The sequence below is a fragment of the Salmo salar genome, chromosome 18, assembly GCF_965601325.2.
Source record: "Salmo salar chromosome 18, fSalSal1, whole genome shotgun sequence".
Classification (NCBI taxonomy): domain Eukaryota; kingdom Metazoa; phylum Chordata; class Actinopteri; order Salmoniformes; family Salmonidae; genus Salmo; species Salmo salar.
This window is the reverse complement of record NC_138308.1, coordinates 70,316,843-70,340,956: the sequence shown is the minus strand read 5'-3', so window position 1 is coordinate 70,340,956 and position 24,114 is coordinate 70,316,843. Positions and strand designations below refer to the sequence as shown.

Here is a 24,114-nt window from a genome sequence, read left to right as displayed (position 1 = left end):
CCCACTGATAAACACAAACCCACTGATAAACACACACACACACACACACACACACACAGGAGGACCGCACTCAGCATGAAGTCCCACACAAACCCACTGATAAACACACACACACACACACACACACACACACACACACACACACACACACACACACACACACACACACACACACACACACACACACACACACACACACACACACACACACACACACACACACACACAGGAGGACCGCACTCAGCATGAAGTCACACACAAACCCACTGATAAACACAAACACAAACCCACTGATAAACACACACACACACACACACACACACACACACACACACACACACACACACACACACACACACACACACACACACACACACACACACACACACACACACACACACACACAGATAAACACACCCACTCCCATACACACAGTAACCCACTACCCCACTACTTAACAGATACACAAACACACACATTCCACAAACACACACAGGAGGACCGCACTCAGCATGCAGTCACGCACTTTCATTAACAGATACTCATGAATAAACACACACAACAGGCATACAACTGGTGAGTGACGCTGTTCCCCCTACACACATTTAATAAAGCACATTCACATCTACATAAACACACGCAACAGGTAGGATAATGCAAAGCAGCACTGATATTGTTGGAGCTAGAAACATAAGCATTTCGCTGCACCTGCAATAACATCTGCAAAACTGTGTACGAGTACCAATAAACTTTGATTTGATTTAATATAAAATACTCATAACTGCCACAAACCTGATCCACACAGGGACAACAGACACTGTAGAAGGACTACAATTGTTGCCATGTAAACTGACTGAAATTCAAAATAATGGCACAGTCTTAATAAATTGTTGTTGTTTTTGTCGATTAATCCAAAATTCTTGTAGGTAAAGTATATATCCCAATTGAAATATCACAGCATATAAAGAAGCACAGGCTTTACTTTACAGCTTAATCCCTGTAAGCAAATAATCCACATGATTACTTCAGACATAAAATAATAAATCATGGAGAGAAGAGAACCCCATCTGTCCTCCATTGTTGTTTTTGCAGTGCGATGTACTAAAGTACCCATAATGTTCTGTGGAACAAATCCACCAATAAGCGGGTGGGTTGTTTAGCAACAAAATCGATGCGTGCACAAACGTGGGGCAAAACATGCAGGGTCGGCTAAGAATCAAAGGATTGTTGACAACATGTATAATACATTTCCTCTTTAAATCTTTATTGAAAACATAAATCATTTTGTACAATGAGCATGTTTTGTCTCTCAAATACATTGTTACAGTTGTTGGTTAGCTAGCTAGCGAATTTGAGCCATATTAGCATAGAACTGACAAGAGCAAAAAACAAAATGCAACGATACAGCTTCTTGCCATTGTTGCTAGCTAGCTGACCATCCAGAATCATAACAACACAGACTTCTGCCCCATCGAAGCGTGCTCACCACTTTCCGTGACGTTCTGAACTACACAGTTATGAAAGCTGAACTAAACATCGCCGAACATCGTCAGGGGGAAAGATGACAGAGGGTAGTCGTCTGGGTTCACGCAGCAAACCAAGCTAATTCCGCTTGAAAAAGTGTCCCTCTCGCCACCGAAAGGACTTGGGGACCTCTGTGAAAAGTTCAGCCGTCTCATCTCTGGTTACCATCTTTCTCGGAACACTGATCTGACAGCTGTTACTAAGGCCTAGAATCGAGTATGCTTCCTCCTTCCAGTAACACGTTTGGATAGTCCATCTGTAGATACTCTTCGGACTAGTTACAGACTATCTGTAACATTTCAACTAACTATCTACTAACCCTAATCCTAACCCTAGCCCTTAATCTAACCTTAACCTTAGCAAGCAATTGCTGATCAACAGATAGTATGACCATCTGCAGAGCATCTACAGATGGACTGTCCAAATAAAGTGTGACCCTCCTTTCTTTTCATTCTCTCCACTTAGTCTACCGTGCAGATGGAAGCTCACAGAACGGAGCTCTACCACTGTTCTCCAGCCTGCCGTAAGATCCCTAGCCATTTCTTCCCGTCTCTCTGTGGCCCTTATAACTGTCTAGGAAACACGGGGATGACAGCTGAGGGCCAAAATACTCCAATTTGGTTCTGTTTTTACATCAGTACGCCATGACTTTTGGTTTTGGTTTTTAATACGGCATGACTTTTGGGTTGGGTTTTTAAATACGGCATGACTTTTGGGTTGCGTTTTTAAATACGGCATGACTTTTGGGTTGGGTTTTTAAATACGGCATGACTTTTGGGTTGCGTTTTTAAATACGGCATGACTTTTGGGTTGGGTTTTTAAATACGGCATGACTTTTGGGTTGGGTTTTTAAATACGGCATGACTTTTGGGTTGCGTTTTTAAATACGGCATGACTTTTGGGTTGGGTTTTCCTGACCATTCCTGACCATATAATCTGACCAGTAAAAACTGTGGGTCGTATTTATGGGTCGTTCCATGTCATTTCAGCAAGCCACCACCTCAGATTGTTTTGAAATAGTGTCTGCAGTTAGAAACAGACAAGATAAGCATTGCTGCAACAACTAGGGCCCTGAGTTTATCCTGATCAGGTCATGTGAGGAGGAAAAACTCTTAGCCCAACTCAAAGGCCAACTGAAGGGTAATAAACCATCACCATGGTAACACATCTTATTGACAGGTGGTCTAAGGTAGCAGTGCCGACCGATTGAGTATGGGACTGCTGCATTGGCTTTCCCATTGACTCATTGACTGATTGATTTGGGGCCAAGGCAAGACAGTTTCGCCTGCCTGGGAAAAAATGCTGACGCCAGTTTAGCCATGCGTCGGCTTCCCATCTCAGTCACCGACTGTCCGCCATATTGATTCATCTTGTTTTGCCTCTGATAGAAAATGCCATGTACACACCACACACACCACACACACACACACACACACACACGCACACGCACACGCACACGCACACGCACACAAACTCCAGCAGCCAGTGTTTAACAAACAGTATGACTTTATTCGGATAGTCCTAGAGCTAGGGAGACTGAAAGAGAGCGGCTCTCCAGTTGGGCTCGTCTGTGACTCACTGACACCTTTCCCGGTCAGAGGAATAAGTCATCCTCACAGATTTACACATAAAAGAGGGAACTTTCTTTCCATGGGATACACGCAATGGATGTGGTTCTGTACAATGAGAAATATTCATTAATATACTGTACATAATAAACATGGCATGACAATGAATTGGTAATCAGATACGACAGCACAATCGCACGTGTAATATGGACTGTATAACGTGGTAGTGGCTTCAGCAAAGGACTGTATAACACATAGCATCAACCACTATTAATGCCAAGAGCAATAGAATGAACCAACGGTCAATGTTTCAATAACAACATCACACACTTCTGTCCACGTGGAGAGAGACTGAGGAGGCTCTGACCTGAGCAGGCAGAATGACTGTCAGGTGTCCTGCCCCCTAGCAACCTCGCTAGCAACATATCGCTGGCCTGGTAGCAGAGGTCCCTGGGAGTTTAGGGAGCCAGTTTATGAACCCCTTATTCTCTCTGGCATCTGTAACAGAGACCTGGGATTCATTCGCTTCTTGTCCCGTTCTCCAAATGTCAGACGACTGTTTACATCAATACTCAGTGAAGGGATGACAACTGGACTGTCGACCGTAACCAAGTCTAACAAGACGTTACCGTCGGTATCAACCAGAAGTCAGTGCTGCGACGGATGCTTTCCAATAGACTGGACGACATCAAGTAAATGTGGGGTCTCGTTCTAAACTTCTAGCACGTGACAAAGTACATGATATGATTGACATTGTCATACATCATGAAAGGATAATGTTACTTGGCATATCCTCAAGTATGAGTTATCAATTGCCATTCTGATAGCACTGCTAGCTAACACAGTTGTTACCTACAGCCATTATGCTAAAAACCAATAGGCTGTTTTGAATCACACAAGTTGCCGCCGGATATGTAAAGCATATGCAAAAATGTCTGGACACCTCAGTCACTTTGAGTAAAGGTGTCTTGCCAAGGACACAAATAGAGACTTATTCGATTTTAATTAGCCTTCCGTCTCATCTCTCCATCTGCATAAAGAAGCATCTTGGCAAAACAACCAACGAGAGAGACGGGGAGCGTTCATCATGGGAACGCTGTGGCGTACTCCCATTTGGCCCATTAGGTGTTTGATAAATGGCCGCCGCTGGAGAAGCGGCGACACGGGAGGGGGAACATCAGAGGAGCGGCAGGCGGCGATAACGACGCCGCGGCGATCATAAACAGATCTGCTGCTGTGCCACCCGTCAGGGTGATGAAAGCAGACAGCGAGAGAGAGAGGGGGGGATGAAGGTGAGGAGATGGGGGGGAAAGGTGGAAGAGGGGAAAGGTGAGCAAGATGAAGGGTGGATATGGGAGGGGGTAGGGGGATAGAGAGAAAAAGAGAGAGAGAGAGAAAGAGAGAGAGAGCGAGAGAAAGAGAGAGAGAGAGAGAGAGAGAGAGAGAGAGAGAGAGAGAAGAGAGAGAGAGAGAGAGAGAGAGAGAGAGAGAGAGAGAGGAAAAAACAACGGTGAACATTAAGCAAGACGGGGACGGGAGAGGGGAGAGAAAGAGACGGAGACAGGAGAGAAGATGGGAGAGGGACTACGAATGGACGGGAGTGCGAGTAAGACAGGACGGGAGGAGGAAGAGAGGGGGGAGAGAGGGAAAGAGGGAACTCCACAGACCCTCTCCATCATCTTAAACGCTCCACAATTAAAGAGAGGCTCCGCAGATCGCATGCAGCCCGGGACTGTCAGACTGCCCCTGAGCCACGGCTGCCTAGAAATAAGCCTATCTTAAACACGAACAGCGTGGGAGGAAAGGAAGGAGAGAGAGAAAGAGGGAGGGAGGGAAAGAGAAGGAGAAAGAAGCAGAGGCTTTTTTTCATATCAAATTATAGCAAATTTTACTATCTCTTTCTCCTGCTGCACCAGTACACATATAACTTACTTGCTGGAAGTTACAATGTAACTATTTAGCAACCCCCCCCCCCTATCCAATCCACCCCTCCTCCCTCCTCTTCCCTCCTTCTCCACTAAGGCTCATGGTTCTTCTTTGTTAACATGACTAAAGGAATTTGTTTTAAAATAAAATAAATAAAATCTCACCAGAGGGCTGAAACTGTGGGTAATGCGTTAAAGCAGTCAGAAAGGCAACACGACTCAGACTTGCGTATTTCCTTCTAAATGGAAGGAGTCAGAGAAGTGAGCATCATAGAAAGAGAGAGAGAGCGAGAGAGAGAGGGAGAGAGAGAGAGAGAGAGAGAGAGAGAGAGAGAATGAGAGAGAGCAAGAGAGAGAGAGCGAGAGAATGAGAGCGAGAGAGAGATAGAATGAGAGAGAGCAAGAGAGAGAGACCGAGAGAGAACGAGAGAGAGCACGAGAGAGCGAGCGAGCGAGAGAAGGAGTCAGAGACTGAGATAGTGAGAGAGCGGGTCAGAGAGAGAGAAGATGTTATCTGCCCTCACAACATGAGCGAGAGCTGAAAGAGGGGTAGGAGAAGCGAGCAACAGATAACCTTACGGCCCACAGGAAGAGCCCAACCCAAGAGAAGACCAGTAGCGCCACCAACATCTCCCTCGCAGGAACAGTGTAAGCTGGCAATATTCTGAATCAGGAAATGTGTAATGACCCCAAAAGCCTTTTTTTTTCAAGAGTGTTCAGCAAGAGAAACCATGCATCAACTGAGTCTGAAGAGCGTAGAGTTCAAGATTAGAGAAAACATCCTCTGTGTATACCTCTTGTAGTTTGAGGAGGCTTACAAGATAAGTCCTTGATGCTCTTTCAGTCAAATGCATCAAAATAGGCTTGTGATGCTCATTCCTACATGAACAAAAATACTATAGTGTATCCTATGGTCAGAATACTATAGTATTCACTGTAGTGTTTTTGCAGACTGAAGTCTGTAAAAACACTACAGTGAATACTGTAGTATTTACAGTTTCCTATAGTATAAATACTGTAGTAAAAAAAATTGTAGTATATACTATAGTAATTACTGTAGTGTTTTTGCAGACTCTAGTATACTGTATTATTTACTGTAGTGTTTCCGGACTGTAGTACGGTATACTGTAGTATTTACTGTAGTGTTTTTGGGGACATTACTGTAGTATTTACTAAAGTGTTTTTGTTTTATTATCTTTGACATAGAAGTGGTGGGCTAAAAGAGCAAAGGTATGTAGGTAGGTAGGAGTGGGTTCTGAACGGAGAGTTCAGAGCTTCTGCTCTTTTCTATAACCATAGTGAAGACAATAATGGTTTATTTGTAATGTAGGTTTTTCAATTACATGTGACACAAATTGGGATATGGGGAGGGGAATGGGCAGGGTATATACAAAGTAAATACTGCAGTATTTACTATAGTTATAAAAAAGAGGGTTTTTGCGGACATTGTTGTAGTATTTACTACATTGTTTCGTTTGTGGATAATACTGTAGTATTTACTATAGTATTGTACAGTGTACTACAAAATTCTATAATAAGTACTACACATGAGGGATATTACGGTGTGTAGTATAGTATTCTACAGTATACTAGAGTTTACTACATAATTCTATAGTAAACTGTAGTAAAACAAAAAGGTGGAATATCACGGCCCATCCATGCCATAGCGGATCCGGGAGTTGAACCCACACCACCACGTCACAACACAATCGAGAAGCACCACATGAACCAGTTCTGGGTCTGGAATGACAGTTCTTCAGGTCTCAGGAAGGCATGCTAACTTCCGCTATACTCACATGTGAGTACTTAGCTCACTCATCCTGATACATCATGTGAGTACATCTGTAGGATCTTAATTTGAGCCAGTTTGCTACAGCAGGAAAATAATCCTGCAGCAACAGGAAATGTGAATTATTTGGCGGATTATAGTGAATGCTTATTTTAAAGTGGAAATTACAATTATAGTGTCAATTATTTATTTTTAACTTCGAATACATTACAAGTTTGCATTTCCTGCTATGCAGGAAAATTCCCAGGAACAAAAGAGTGATCAAATTAATATCCTATGTCTGTAGTGAGTACTAATGATTCAAAGCACTGACCTGCTTTCTACACAGCCTGGGATAGACAGGAGACTGACTATAAGACAATGTGTTCATACTACATTATGCATTATGACATGCTGCGTATCCTTTCCGCAGACTGCGCCAGAAGGGTTTAAGCTTAACATCGCAATGGCGTGCTAACGCAACCACAGCACAACACTTCCTCGACAGACACAGAAACACACACATGCTACACACACACTGTCTCGACTTACAGCAAACCTACGGAGCTGCTTTCTTCATCCCATCAATGATTTAATCAATATTACACATGCCAACTTACTCCCTAGTCTTTCCACAGTCTGAGCTTTCACACACCATTGTCGATCAAACCCATTGGAAAGCCATAACAAATGAATGTATTGTAAGTGGGGTTGAATTGCCGCTCACTGAATGCCTCTTTAGCATGTTCAGCTATGATCCAGCATTGGGCTAGAGTTGGGAAAGCTGGCCAAAGAGTGAAGTCAAGAACTGGAGCCAAAAACAATATGCAGACATGTGAAGACGCTAGGCTACAGCTTGAGCCAAAGACAGAATAGGAATATATGGAAGATGAGCACAAGAAAGGGGACATTTTATATGTAGCGCTATATGTTAATGCTACAATGATGTAATGCAGTATATGTACACTGGAAGACAGAATAAATAGCCTGATGCTATTTAGCTGATGTAGATAGCAAGAAATCTACATGTGCGTGCATGTGTGTGTAAGCAATGGCAAAACAATGTCTGCATATGCTAAGCGTGGATGTGCATACAATTTGATAGTGAGTTCATGGATGTGTGTGGTGTGTGCTTACATGTGTGTGTGCTTACAGGTGTGTGTGTGTGTGTGTGTGTGTGTGTGTGTGTGTGTGTGTGTGTGTGTGTGTGTGTGTGTGTGTGTGTGTGTGTGTGTGTGTGTGTGTGTGTGTGTGTGTGTGTGTGTGTGTGTGTGTGTGTGTGTGTGCAAGGCCAGTGTATTTCGCCTCTCCAGAGGCTTCCTGGGAGCCGGCAGGGTCCTGGATTGATGGACGAGGCCGACAGCCGTTAAATATTCCTAGATTTACACTTGGACTGATGAAGCGATCATCTCCCCATCCACAGGCCTGACGTAAATCCAGCCGGCCCCGCAGCAGCCTGACAATAGCAGGACAGCTTGCCTGCCTGGCTGGGAGAGGAGGAGAGGGAGGGAATAAACACAGGATGAGTGGAGGAAGAGAGGACTGGGGTAGAGCTGGGCAGGAGGCCAATGGGACAGCGAGAGGAAATAAAACAAATATTTCTTAATCTTATCATTATACGTTGTCAAGGTGTCCAGCACTACCGGGTGCCATGTATGACACAGAAACACACATACTACACACACACCTATGCACCCCACACACAAATGCACAGATAAATAAATGCACACAGAAATCGATGATGACAATGGTTTGCTTGTGGGAACACACACACACACACACACACACACACACACACACACACACACACACACACACACACACACACACACACACACACACACACACACACACACACACACACACACACACACACACACACACACACACACACACACACACACACACACACACACACACACACACACACCCTCCACTCGCCCTCATCTCCCCACTAAGAATGAGCAGTGTTCCATCATAATGCAGCATGCCTGAAACAATATGCCATAAGGCTTCTGTTAATTCAATTAGAGTCTTCACATTCCAATGGGCAGCAGCTCTGTGACAAGCATCATCCACTCTGAAGTAAACAAAGAAAGTAAATGCTTCTTGTTCAATGCCTGCAGGACTCCATTCCCTGTATATTATCCAATTGTAAATCCACAAATCCACTGACAGATGTAGGATCTTAATTTGATCACCCTATTGTAGGCAAACTTTCCCGCAATGCAGGAAATGTAAAACTTGCAGTGTATTTGAGGTTTAAAGCACCAATCCTTAGTCGAAACATTAACAAAGCTTATGCCCCACCCCTGTTTCGGTAAAAAGCTCAGGATGGGTCTGGAGAAATGTAAGCACTCTCAAATCTATCCATGATATCAAAATGATAGTTTTAACCATGTTTTGAGGTCATATACTGTTTGTTTCCAGTTGCGCTGTTTATAAACAAGCTTATATTTTGGGTTCTGATGGAGTATAACAGTATAATGGAGTATAACAGTATAATGGAGTATACCAGTATAATGGAGTATAACAGTATAATGGAGTATACCAGTATAATGGAGTATACCAGTATAATGAAGTATAACAGTATAATGGAGTATAACAGTATAATGGAGTATACCAGTATAATGGAGTATAACAGTATAATGGAGTATACCAGTATAATGGAGTATACCAGTATAATGGAGTATAACGGAGTATAACAGTATAATGGAGTATAACAGTATAATGGAGTATAACTAAGCACATGAGGCTTATGTTATATACGTTATATTCTTTCAGAATCAATGGGTACATGTCATTAATTTATAATTAAAAAAATGTATCTAGCACCTGCAGATTGCCCCTTTAAAAAAGGATTTAGAAGTAAGTAATTTCCACTTTCAACTGTCAGACTTGATTTCCCCTTACTAAAAATGTATAAACTCCTACAAAAATCTCCATTAATTATAATGCACATAATAATAAACATTTCTGTTTATGCAGGATTATTTTCTGTAGTAGGAAACTATAACTAAATTAAGATCTGTCACCCACAATCGCACTCACACACAGACACACATTCTCGCACACTCACGCACAGACACACTCACACACTCCAACCTATGAGTGTAAGCTGACCCCACACTCACACAAAAGAAACCCAACGAAGCGCAAAGGTAGAAATGATGGCAGCCTTTAATTTGACATCCAGGGGGCCATCACTCTGCTCAATATGTTGTTTGTCCTGGGATGACATCACTGATGGAACACTACGGGGTCCTGAGGGGTAAGACACGGGGCCTCGGGAGGAAAGCTACGCATTAACCCTTCCCTGACAATCACCCCTCGTCCTCTAAATATGACTGGGAGGCCCAAGTCACCCCATGACACTGTTAGTGTACTAGTAGTCACTCCAGCCCAGTGTGTGTGTGTGTGTGTGTGTGTGTGTGTGTGTGTGTGTGTGTGTGTGTGTGTGTGTGTGTGTGTGTGTGTGTGTGTGTGTGTGTGTGTGTGTGTGTGTGTGTGTGTGTGTGTGTGTGTGTGTGTGTGTGTGTGTGTGTGTGTGTGTGTGTGTGTGTGTGTGTGTGTGTGTGTGTGTGTGTGTGTGTGTGTGTGTGTGTGTGTGTGTGAGCGAGTAATGTGTGTGCGCGTGCATTGCCCAAGAAACTGCTCCTCTCCCCCCTTTGTCAGTTTCTCAGTCACGTACCCCTCCGAGCATCACTTCCCATTCGAGGTAAACACGCTGCGGCAACGGATGACATTTAGGTCGTCGACACATTGCGGCCACACGAACACTAGCGAGTCCTTCCACTAACATTCCATTTCATTCTCTATCATATTCTACACAGGACACTACGGGTCAGTTGCCAAGACACAGAGGAATCCTAGTCCTGGACTAAACAGCTTCTTATAGAGACTCTCTATTGAGCAAGCTTTTCACTCCAGGACTAGACTTAACCTGTACATATGACAAACCAGGATCCAGTGCATTGGCTCACTCTACGAAAGCAAACGTGTTTAAAATAGGTTGAATTCTATAGGGCACTAGGACAGTGTCGCAACCAGTGTGCAGTGGAGTGGATCAAAGGCCAAATGCATTTGAAGTCTCTAAACTCTGATGCATTCACAAGACTCGCAGGTATAAAGAAATCCTGTCGGACATAAAACGATTGTCCAGACGCCTCAATCTAAAATACAGCTCTACTATTTGCTAGAAGCTACAGTACAACTAGTTTTCAGCAGTTTGAGCGTAGCAGTGACTCTATCTTTTATCTCTACTCTATATGCTGCAGGAAATATTTAATGGTTATATGGCCCGGCCTCGCCCCATATTTTATGGAGCAGAGAGCACCGTTATCACCGAACTGAACTATGATAACCTGGGTAAGAAGGAGGGGAGGAGAGCAGGGCAGCAGGGGAGGAGGGCAGGGGAGGAGGGGAGGAGGGCAGGGGAGGAGGGGAAGTCTCCCCATAATCTCTGCCTGCCTGCCAGTCTACTGCGGATGAGGTTGACACATCAAACCCCCTCACAGGAAGCAGGCAGGCAGAGAGCAGAGCAGGGGCTGCCTCTGCAGTAAACAGCAACATGTTTAGCATTTAACTCCAGTCTGGGGGGGGGGGGGGTTCACATGATTTCGGTGGGTGGATGTGTTTGTGGATGCCCTCTCCCTCTACCCTGCTCTTTTAATCATTCTTTCTCTAATATTCCCCTATTTCTCTCTCGGTGGATACCCACTCTGGCTCTCTTTTTCTTTCATCCTATCTTCCTTCGCTCTGTCGCTCTCCCTATGTGTCTTGCTCTTTCTCCCTCCCTCGCTCTGTGTGGGGGATGCTCCCCTCTGGGCTTGCTGTTCTCTGACGCAGCGCTGCAGCATATGAATGAGGGATGGATTGTAAAGGCAGAGCAGAGCCAGCCAGGGGAACCACAGCGGGGGTGACCTAAGGTCACCTAATGTCAAACCTCAGGGTGCCCCTCACCCCCCTCTTTTCATCATGACTTTGTTTAGGGAAAGGGGGATACCTAGTCAGTTGTCCAACTGAATGTATTCAACTGAAATGTGTCTTCCACATTTAACCCAACCCCCATCCACGTCTTCGGCGCCTGGGGAACAGTGGGTTAACTGCCTTGCTCAGGGGCAGAACGACCGATGTTTACCTTGTCAGCTCAGGGGATTCGATCCAGCAACCTTCCAGTTACTCTAACCACTAGGGTACCAATGCTCTAATCACTAGGGTACCTGCCGTCCTGTTTAGGGGGGAAGAGGGTGAACGCTCTGCTCCTCTACCTCCGCCTCCCTCCTAGAATTAGCCTCTCCCCTGCCTGTCATGACAGACATGACACATCATTGTGGTTAGTGGGGGTGTGAGGGAAATCAAATGTTCTCCTCTTCTTCCAGCTCCTCCTCTATTCCTCCATCCCTGCTCCTCCACCTCTTACTCTCCTAGACCTGATCTCTTCCTCCCTCCCTCTTGCCCTGCCTGCTGAGTCACATGTCAACCTTGATTAAAAGCCTTCCTCGCCCGACCTCCTTTCCCCCCCACGCCACCCACCTTCCGCCCTCCACAAATCGGCAGGTCAGGAGCAACTCTATCCCAGTGAGCTCACGACCTTGGCGGGGACAACACACACACACAGACTTGTACTCACACACACACACATAGACACACAAACGACTCACCAGGGCCATCTGTAGGAGTGTGAAAGGCATCAGCTGCCACTTCAGCAGACTGTGATTACTCTTTGCCAGGTCACAGGTGCTGCCCAGGGATTTCACGCCCATGCCACCATGCCATGCAGGGCATCCTCTAGCTCACCGTGCTACAACCTCATAACAGCCTGGCATGGAATACTTTGAATAACAATAATCGGGGAAAAAATTGTACCCAAGACATTTTCTTGGTAAGGGCATGTGGTAAAGAAAAAGTCAGGGTCCTGGCTATGAAGTCTACTTTACAGTGAATTACTATAATTCAGGGGTGTGCATCTTCCCTTTCAATGGCGATTCGAAATTACAGTCATATTAAACATTATAGGGCCCAGTTTGTCCCGGTCAGGTCAAGCAGTCAACAAAAAGGTCTTGGCAATGATGTCAGATTTACAAAAGGAAGGTTATTTTTAACAACATCATATAGGCTGGTTAATTCACATAATACATTCAGTTTACACTCCAGGGATACTTTCTAAGCAGTTTACCTGATGTGAAACTCAATGGCATTGTATGTACACGCAATCAGGAGAATTACACAAAAAAACAAGGATTTTGATCATCTTTATCAGAACACCAAAACACCACATTACACTTCCACCGCGTCTGATCTGATCACAGTATTATCATGTCTTGCCCTAAGCCCTGATTTTGGCTGATCGCAAGTCTGAGTTGATTAAAAAGCAGTGTGCGGAAGAAAATGCTACTCGGTCACCGTGTGTGTGCATTCCTGCTTGTGTGTGTGTGTGTGTGTGTGTGTGTGTGTGTGTGTGTGTGTGTGTGTGTGTTTACATGTCTGCTAAATCAGTCATCATCACAGCAGCACGTCCTCTCCCCAGGCCGTAAACCCCACCACTGGCTTTACACAGGTCAATCATTAATACTGTCTCCTGCTGCCTCCTCTGTGTTGGCCCTCGGAGCCAACCCGTCCACCCGCACTTAATGGATGCTTACCTTCAAAGACCTCAGTTTCTCCCTCCGTAACAACAGAGAGTAAAACTCGGAGTGAGGAATAGAGATGGAGAAGGAGAGGTAGAAGAAGGGAGGGAGGGGGCGCTGGGATGGAGGGGGGCCCTGCATCAACTCACCTATAGAACAATAAAAAGTTTGCACACACAGACACACACAGAGACACACACACACAGAGACACACACACACACACACACAGCAGCTGCATCACAGCTCTAATCCATCATACACTCCTGTCGGTGGAGCTGAGGTGCTGAAAGCACAAACTCCCTGCTCTGATCTGGGTTAGGAGAGAAGAGTTGGAGTAGGTAGCTGTCCAAGGTGCTGAAATCAGAGGCGCTATTAAACTAAAGCCACAGCACAGCAAGAGCTGTCCATATATGTGTGGTGCTGAATTTGTAATATTGTCCTTCCTGGACTAGGAGAGTGTGTTTGGGAAGGGAAGCTGTCCATGGTGCTGAAATCACTGGGGGCAGTAAACTGAAGTCACGGCAGGAATTGTCCATATATGTTCGGTGCTGAAATAGTACCAATGGACCAGAAAGGAAGTGTTTGTGGTGAGGCTCTGTCCATGGTGCTGAATTTAGAAATTATAGTCCCAGTCTTTTATTTATTTATTTAACCTTTATTTAACTAGGCAAGTCAGATTAGAACAAATTCTTATTTACAATGATGGCCTACCAAAAGGCAAAAGGCCTCCTACGGGGACGGGGGCTGGGATTAAAAGGACAAAACACACATCATGACAAGAGAGACAACACAACACTACATAAAGAGAGACCTAAGACAACAACATAGCATGGCAGCAACACATGACAACACAGCACATTAGCAACACAACATGACAACAACATGGTAGCAACACAACATGGCAGCAGCACAACATGGTAGGAGCACAAAACAAAATAACTTTTAACAAAGCACACCTGTTAATTGAAATGCATTCCAGGTGACTACCTCATGAAGCTGGTTGAGAGAATACCAAGAGTGTGCAAAGCTGTCATCAAGGCAAAGGGTAGCTATTTTGATGAATCTCAAATATAAAGTATATTTTGATTTGTTTAACACTTTTTTGTTTACTACACGATTCCATAAGTGTTATTTCATAGTTTTGATGTCTTTACGATTATTCTACAATGTAGAAAATAAAGAAAAACCCTTTAATGTGTAGGTGTGTCTAAACTTTTGTACATAAAGACATGCTTGCACACACAAGCAGAGCCACGTATGACACATCACTATCTTTCCCCTCCATCTGTCCATCATTGTTGTTCTCCTTCATCCCTCACTGAATGAGTCCTTTGCGGTATAATTCTGAATGGGTATTTGTGGAGAGTGGTGCATGGGTGAGAGGAAGAGTAGAAAACTACTACAACACACACACACACACACACACACACACACACACACACACACACACACACACACACACACACACACACACACACACACACACACACACAGTTTCCACTGGACCATAATCTGAAACCAAAGATATGCCGAGCAAGACGTGCATTACCTACTACTACTGTCACTGTTATAGAAAACATGCAGTCCCATGTGCCATATGGAAAACGCCATATCATTAGAGCCATGATTAATGAAGCAAGACGCCGACAGCAGTCCAACAAGACGGTAACTATTAATAATTTATGACTTACACTCAAATGTGTTGAGGCAAACCACCAGGGACTACTAACGTTAAGCCAGAAGACTGCAGGCAGCTTACACACAATCAACCTAAACCGTTCCAGGGAGGTTCGCTCGGAACAAAGACCAACCAGCAAGAAACAGAGATACAGTAGAATCAACAAAGAGCAAGATGAAAAGGTCTGAACAATACTGTTTCTCCCTCCATTGACTTTTTTTCCGTTGCCATGAGGGAGCTAGCCAAGTCTTGAAGATTTATGTTTGGCAACAGAACCACAGGGTTACACACAGAGCAGTGAGTAACTAGAACAATCTGCCGGTCTTGCAGATCCTACCCAGTCCAGGAGCCTTGGAGAAAATTGCTTGGCAAGAGCCTTGAATCGATAAGCCTTCCGAAAAGTTTGATCGGCTTGGGAGGAGCTGACCTTTCTCTCCACAACATCTGTATTTACACGTTGTGTGTCTGTGTCTGTGCGTGAGTGCATGTGTGTTTCCGAATACACGTGTGTGAAATAGCATGAGAAGTAGAGAGGACAGAGATCTTGATGAGACTGGCCCGTACCAGCAAAGGGAGAGGGAGAGACAGAGTGCAACAGGGGAAGAGAGAGAAGGAGAGAGGGGGAGACAGAGTGCAACAGGGGAAGAGAGAGAAGGAGAGAGGGAGAGACAGAGTGCAACAGGGGAAGAGAGAGAAGGAGAGAGGGGGAGACAGAGTGCAACAGGGGAAGAGAGAGAAGGAGAGAGGGGGAGACAGAGTGCAACAGGGGAAGAGAGAGAAGGAGAGAGGGGGAGACAGAGCGCAACAGGGGAAGAGAGAGAAGGAGAGAGGGGGAGACAGAGTGCAACAGGGGAAGCACTAGTATTTATATAGTCCTAGAGAGGAGAGCTGTCAGATCGGGCACTGATCTGGAGCCTGGGCAAAGGAACCATCTGTGGTGTGCGCGCGTACACACACGCATGCATGCACGCACGCACACACACACACACACACACCATAAACATCTAGACACACATTTGCACCACAAACATCTACACACACACATAACTGGAGTGTTATTCTGGGTCCTTACCAGGGAGCAGAAGCACAAGCCAACACCAAGCCAGTTCACACATCGGGCCAAATGTTGAATCACAGCAGATTGAAGAGGGAGAAAACTGCTGATAAATATGGCCTCTGCCATTGGGAAATGAATGGAATATGGACTCGGATCACAATATGTGCTAAAACCCTATTACCAACTGCTGATAAGAGACACGGGTCCCAAAAAAATTGTGATCCCTGATAATCAATCTCTGGATGGAGTTTGAGGCTTGGAGAGGGTTGGAGAGGGTTGTGGGAATGTTTGGGGGACGTTGTGTTGATGAGAAACACCATCGAGAGTTATTATGAGGAGATCAGGTGTGGACTGTTAAGATACAGTGGTAGTAGGTACAGTACATGTCATGGATGCACTTCTGTGATCCCTTATGTATATTCAGAGCTCGGGCTTATTTCACTAATGCAAGGCATTGAAAAGTACATAATGCTGGAATATTGAGTGAGATTGGATCCCAAATAATGAATAAACCCCCAAATACTTCAGATTTGAGTAAGTCAGAAACGTTCTAAACCGATCAGACTGGATTGTTATTGAAATGGCATGGAGGGGGAGATGAGGAGAGGAGGAAAGGAGGGAGGGAGAGCTGTGACTCGTCTTTTGAGTTACCTCGCTCTCTGGTAGAAGCCTCTGACACATCCCGACCGATCACGTCTCGGCTTTTTCCCTTCAAGACCACAGAGCACAGAGCGCCCGGGCGGGCAGAACATGGACTACTATGACACAGCCTCAATCGCCCCCGACGACCAAAATAAAAACAACACTGGGGCCGCCATTAGAGAAACTCAGAACAACAGAAAGTGACAGTAAGACGGGTCATCATGCCCCCTGTCAGAAGAGTTTTACTTAAAAAAAAGTATTTTATATATATATATATATACACAGCAATTCGAGGACATTCAATTGATTTTCAAAACTCTTTCGTGGCCAAGACAGCAAGTCACCACTTATCCATTTATACACCTAATCTCACCTGACTCATCACAAAGGCGAGGGGATGCAGATAATTGCATGACCTCACTCGTTCATCCAATGTCCAATGGTTGTGTGGTCTGTGAATGGGTGTCATACCTGCCTGTGTTATACTATGCTCCCTTGTCGTCTCCAATCAGAAATCCAGCAGTATCTATGATGGGCTGGTGCTGATTAAGGCACGCTCTTTGCACAAACCCAATAGAGGCCATCGTCGCCCCACTGGTCCATTCTAAGAGGCCCCATTGTGGCTGGTGAGCACCTCACCCTCTCCTGAAGAGGACCCTTTGTGCTTCTCAAATAGGCTTCCCTTGCCTGAAGGGAAAAAAAAGTGCAAGTGCCGCTGTCTCTGATATTGTGCCACACAACCAGTGCGTATCTCAACCACTATCGCCCTCCTCAACCCCAGGCCACCTTTCTCTTTCTTCCCGAGTGTGAGGACAATCTAGACCTCATTTCGTCCAATGAATAGCATGGAAAGGTACGGGTGAATTCTAGGATTGAGCTTTACTGTGAGCCGATCTCTCTCGCAGTCTCACAAGGGCATTTTCTGGGTGAAGGGAACAACCTATGTGTTCCTTCTTTTCTTCTGTCAGAATGATTTTGTGAAGGTGTACACAGGAGCAGATGACTGAGGAGACAGAGAGAAGGGACTGGCTGAGGGAACAAAGAGAAAGTGTATCGTGTCCTTGGCTGAAACGCTCCATCTCGGAGATGAGTCATGTACAAGTCACTGCTAAGAAATAAACGATCACCGTGATTTAGACTGACGATTGTGAACTTTTCCCTGTTCCCTCCGAACTTCCAGGTCCGTCTTTCCAACTTTTAAGAGGATCCATTTTACAGTGAAGGATTGATGGCTTCTTTTAGCTCCGACGACATCGGCATGGATTCAAGGCTGTGTCCGAGGCTTTGTCACTCCTAAGTAGGCAGCTATCAATATCAGAAAAATTGAGTAGAGTACAACTCTATTGATATTGAACGTCACCGACTGGAATGGATGCAAATCTACTACTTGACTGCCTCTCTTCCAATACACACTGCTCCCAGTACCTAATGTACACAGTACACAACAGACAGTACACAATGCTTCCTTATGACCATAACCCTTTCCATTCAGCAACAATTAACATATTCCATTGGCTCCTCCTGTTGAAGTGATTTGTTGGAAATGAGTACTGAAGACAATTAACTGATCTTTCCAACCATGGGGCAGATTAGCTTGTGAACTCCTATAAGGTGTGGTGTGTTAGCATTGGTATTGGATTACTGACCCCCTCTACAGCTAACAGTGCTAACAGTTGATAAGGGGTTTATTATATTCTGACCTCTAAATCCTCATTATGTAACAAGTTCCAGTGGCGCATTATGGGACAAATGGGATCTATTACCTGCCTGCTCTAAACCCTTTAACCACAGTGCGTGAAGACATCTTTTTACCACTGTGTCTCAGAAAAGGTAATGTCCCCCAGGGCGGTGGCAAACCTAATAAATCATCAACGGAGCGCTTACGTCATTCTGTTTGCCCAACAGATGCCCTTCTGTAGGCAAGGCGAGGTGGAGTATTTTTAAACCAGAGAAAGCAGCTGTCTTTTGTACTGGAGTAATTTAGGTTAAATAGCTCGCTGGAGGGTGCTAACGCGATGCGTCACACCTGAAATGCAAACCCCAAACAACCCAGGTCTGGTGAGTTCTAAAGATCTGTGGTATTATGACAGCAGAAAGTGGAGGAGAAGGAGGAGGGAAAGGAGGATAAAAGCACGTAGCCTCCATCTTGTCTTTATTATTTATATATTTTTATGCAAATAGTGTATATCAAATGTGGCTTTCGCTAGAGGTAAATTAGTTAATTGGCTATGCGTTGCTGTTTTGGGGATAACTCCGAAATGAAAAGGTTTTTACTTCATTCAACTACTCAGAAAAAAAACGCGTCATGCATGATTAAACCATACTTGTGAAATCCAGTGAATGAATTACGACCGAATCTTGGTAGAATTATAGATGTTTTTTTCTCTTTCCGTTTATACGGTACAGGGGCTTTCAACTGCAGTCCCTTTGGTGTATCAATTAGAAGACCAAAGGCAAACTCTGAGAATATCACTTTGTCATTCATCCACCAAATCCTGGAAAGAACTTCAAAATGTAACATCCCTAAAAAGCCCCCAAACCCAACTGCCTGCCATTATTCCTTGTGGCATTAATCCTTCCAAGCCTACCATTCAATCTCAACCAGCACCTCCAGAGGGAAGGTACCAATCAGATCAATCAAAACTCCACTCCATATTCTCTCTTTCAAGGATCCAGCCAATCAGTGTGGAAGACAGCGAGGGGTCTTTAAGTGCATTGCTACATCATAGGGCCTTCTCCATCAGAGGCCTCCCATAACTCCCTCTGCTCTGCTTAAATCAAGCCATTGACTGAGACTGAGGCTGGAGCAGACAGAGCGGGCAGGCAGGGCACGTCTCCCCTCATCACAGACACATAGACATAAATGAGGGAATGGAGTGTGGAGGTGGGTGGAAAGAGGGTCCTTGTATTCCGCACCATCCCCTTATCTTTGCGACTGAAAGTGTCTGCTTGTCTGCCTCGGTACCTCCCCCTCAGCACATCTGCTCATTCCTTCATTGGATGGAGGGATTGATGGAGGGATGAAAGAGTAGGAGTAGAGAGTTAATGAGGCAGATTGCTCTCGTCGCTGCGGTGTTAGGGATTACAGGGAGATTACCGTGCCTGATTCTCCCTCTCTCGTTCCCCACGTTCCTCCTCTCTCTCTCTCTCGCTCTCGTCCTTCCTTTCTCTCCCCCTCTCTCCCTCCATTCCTCCCTGACAGTGATGAACCAGAACAGGAGGTCATGCCCGTGTCAGCCTAGCGATGGCCTAGCGACGGGACACGTCTCAAACGAGGTGAGTGAGAGGCACCCCTGATGTCTGTGTCAGGGAAAATGGCAGCTATTCAGAACACAGTGGATAGGATTTCTGAGGCCTCGTGTCTGACATTTTGCTTTATGAACCTCTCCACTACAGTAGAATACCAACAAAGTATGCTGAAATGAATCACGTGGTTGACATTTTAGAGATGATGCCCCTCTCTTGCCCATTATCAAACCAGAATAGAGAAGAATAGAATGAGATACAATAGAACACAACACAATGCAATACAACACAATAGGACTTATAGGTTGTGGGCCTACTTCCTCGAGGTACATGAATAAGTCCGATTTTCAAAAAGCCTAATTTAGAGGCTACCCAATGTACCAATGCATGCTGATTGCAGAGGCCTTTAAACGAGGCTAATTATTTGAGTTCAAACACTGGCAGATTTGTATGGCCTTTTGTACTCAGGAAAGCTGCATGTCAGTGGATAAGAGCAAGCAAAGCTAGGCAGGAGACCTTAAAATCCATTTTTGCACTCACAGAATAACAAATGGTGAAAAGGTCTGGAACAATTATTCAAATCGGCAGGAATTTGCAATTATTATAAGTCATCTCAACCCACAATAGCAATGTTAAGCACCCTCCATAAAGCACAGTGAGTAAAACAATGGGGAGAAAGTGTGCACATGGGCCCTACAGTTCATCTTCTGTTGGCAGCACCACAGTGTTAAATATGTAGGCATATTAGAAGAGATGCTAATTAGGGGCTATTAATTGACTATTCACTCACTGTCAGTCAAAACCGCTTTAGAGGACACAGAAGTCAATAGCATGGTCTGAATGCCCTAAAAGAGCACTCCAAATCAATAGCTTGTGACACGTCGAGATCACATTTCAAATGGTTGAATTCATTTTATTGGTTGCATTTCCCTTTAACACAATGGTGAGAGGAGCTGGTCATGCAAGTGATTCATAGAATATTGTTTCAACTTGGTCAGGGCCCTAGCTAAAATCAACCTCTCTGAATAACATCCCAAGCTGAAATAGATAGTAAGAAGAATAGAATAAGAACATCATATAATATCATATAAAATAAGAGATCTGAGGAGTGGTATATAGGTCATGCAACTGGCTATAAAACTGCAATAGATGCTCTCACTACAGAAAGGCCATCATTACCAATAATTTGTCCCAGGGGTCCGTATTTGAATTAGAAGCCTGTTCGATAAGCGATATACTCTACCTGGCTTTTATGTGTCGTCAATCAACTCTAAGCATCCAGCCTACCTCTGTCTATCCCCTATGTAGCACTATTGTTCATGTAAAGGTAACCATTAACTGTCGTTGAACACCGTTTTTTCCTCTTTCTGATATTTGCAGGGATGGGCAACTTTTTTTTTAGGAACTCAGTCGGGGTCTCAACGTACGTTTGAATAGTAGAATACACAAGGTGCATTTGTTTGTGCATCAGCCGTTTCTCTTGTTATGGCCGTCACTGACTGTCACTCAATTAGCTCATGTCAGTAAGTTAGTCTAGCGGCCAGCTATTTAAACTTGTTGTAATCATGGTCGAATTACCGACCAGGGGTCCCCATTGATTTTGTTAGTCACTCTCACTCATATGATATTCAAAACGGCAAACAGTTCTCTCCACGCTATAGCAAATTGTGTTCGCTGTCAAAGTGTTACCTGAACTAAAATTGTTCATTTGGCCCAAACTTAAAATAAGGTTAAGGACACCCACAGTGATTTTAACATACAATGTTTTCAACTTACATATTTGAGACACATTGATGACATTGTGCCTGTTCATTTATACAATGTCATCAAATATGCAAGTTGAAAAATGTTAAAAGCACTGTGGGTGTCCCTAACCTTCTTCTTTCCTAAGTATTTTCAAGTTGGATCTAAGTTTTGGCCAACAAAACATGTTAAGTTCAGCTAACACTTTTACAGTGTAGAACTGCACGAATTGAGCTGTATAACCTCATTTCTTTTCTCTCCGGTAGCTCCCACCATGATCAAAGATGACCGTCCCTGCCCTAGACGGTTACGCACCCCAGTGGGCTAAGGTATAGCGGCATGGTGGAAGGCATTTCAGTCGCATTTGCACATATAATGACACTCTCTCAAATATGCGCATTTGTCATTGAAAAATGCAAACCATGCTATAATTATGTAATCTTATATATATATATATATCTGTTTGTAAGAAAATGCAACTATAATGCAATATTGTTGGATCTTTATCTTTTGCTGCCAGAATTGTAACGCAATGGTTCAGAGACCAGAGAATGCGTGGTCTCCAGTGGCCTGATTGAAGGTGTTAGGAACCTATTAAAGACTTAAAAGATCATTGTAAAGAGCCAATGAAAACGAATTTAATGAAGCCCATGTTTTGAACTTCAATCTTTCTGTCCTGAGCACCCAAATCGAGCCTTCAGTAAATCAAACCAATAAATGCTTCCTTTCAACGATTTGGAAAAGGTGTCACTAAAGAGAGAAATCGTTATATGGAGAATAGACTGAGAAGAATATGGATGAAGTATTATTATTGTCTCATTCACTGCAACAAGAAGCATATGACTATGTTTCTGAACTTGGGCCGATACAGCTGCCTTCTGTGGATGTAGCCTACAGACAGACTGGGCAATAAAAAGACGCACGCGTCTCACAATTGATTCTCGGATCATCACATGTAATATTTCAACCGTAAGTTGTATACATTTTCACAGTAATCACATTCCTCACATTTTTTTTCTGACCATGTGAACGTTTCAACTCACTCGCCTGTGTTTATTTTTTCATCTTCGGGAATGTAGCCTACTGCAAACTCAAGACCCCGCAGCGATGGTCAAAAAATGCAAGCGCGAGACATGTTCCCTCCGCCCAATTCCCGTCGGCCACACCAGCAATATGCACGTTTAAAAAGCTATTAGCAATGTGGAAAATCTCTGAAGATACAGCGCGACAAATTCTGAACCCAGAAAAAAAGAACAGCGGTCTGCCCGTTTAGGATATGTTTTATCCCAAAGGACACCACTGCCAGGTCCGTCTAATCCCCTCCACAATATTGACCCATTAAGCATTATTCCACCTACAGTCACGTATACATTCTGTTCAAAGGAAACGGTGTCTTATCATGACGACAACTTTCTAGCCTCTCTTTCAATACAAAACATTATTTCAGAACGTCAGTCGACAGCAAAAAGGTCCATAGTCTGACATAACCATGCTCTGATGTTTGCCACACTGTCGGAACATCCAAATCCTGCTTCCAGCACAGCAGCACTATCAGACAACGCAGACGCAAAGGAATTGTGACCACAGCTAGATGTATTGTAAAAAAAAAGAAAAAAAGTCCTTACTTGTGTCTTTCTGAAATCCTTCCCGATAACTCTCCAGACTTCAACGGTGTAATATTCCGCGATGTGCCGCTTATTTTGTTATCCAGTGCGTGAAGCAGATCAGAATGCCGTTTTTTCTTCTCCAGCTAGCAGATGCGAAATGAGCCAGCCCAGCCGTTCCACCTGCAACCGTGGAATAGAAGAGACAGCATCAGCACCGCACTGGAGCCCGCCCACCGCGACACGCCCGGCTCCAGCTAGTCTACTTCCAACCAAGGCAAGGGAGGAGTTGGAGAAATAGCCCCTTCAGTTTTTAATGGCTACGTTTACCCAGGCAGACCAATTCTGATCTTTTTTTTTACTAATTAGTCTTTTCAACAATCAGATCAGCTCTGACGAAGATCTGATGTGGAAAGATCTGATTTGATTGGTCAAAAGATCAGAATTGGGCTGTCTGTGTAAACGTAGCTCTGGTTATACGGATAAGATCATACTAACTGTGAACATTGATGTTTGTGAAAGAGCTAGCCTATGTACCTTACTTCAAGTGTTAAAACAATGACTGAGAATGATGTTCCAAAATGTTAAAACTTCATATATTGTCAGCTAAAAACAGTGGCTGCCCCATGAAAGACATTCAACTGACACACGACCTACTGGCACACCTAGCCTATTTAAAACGGCAGGTGACCAAATAATTTAATTACGATGAACAAACTCAACAGCAAT

At 44.3% G+C, this 24,114-nt stretch overlaps 1 protein-coding gene across 7 annotated transcripts in view; it reads right to left on the bottom strand.

The window, feature by feature from the left end:
- Positions 1 to 23,634, bottom strand: part of nrxn2b (neurexin 2b) — a 937,590-nt gene extending 913,956 nt beyond the window's left edge. For all 7 annotated transcript variants that reach the window (XM_045701329.2, XM_082965087.1, XM_082965083.1 and 4 more), the window contains exon 1: positions 23,407 to 23,634. The gene's annotated coding sequence lies outside the window, so the exon portion shown is untranslated. The remainder of the gene's footprint in view (positions 1 to 23,406) is intronic.
- Positions 23,635 to 24,114: the final 480 nt, after the last annotated feature.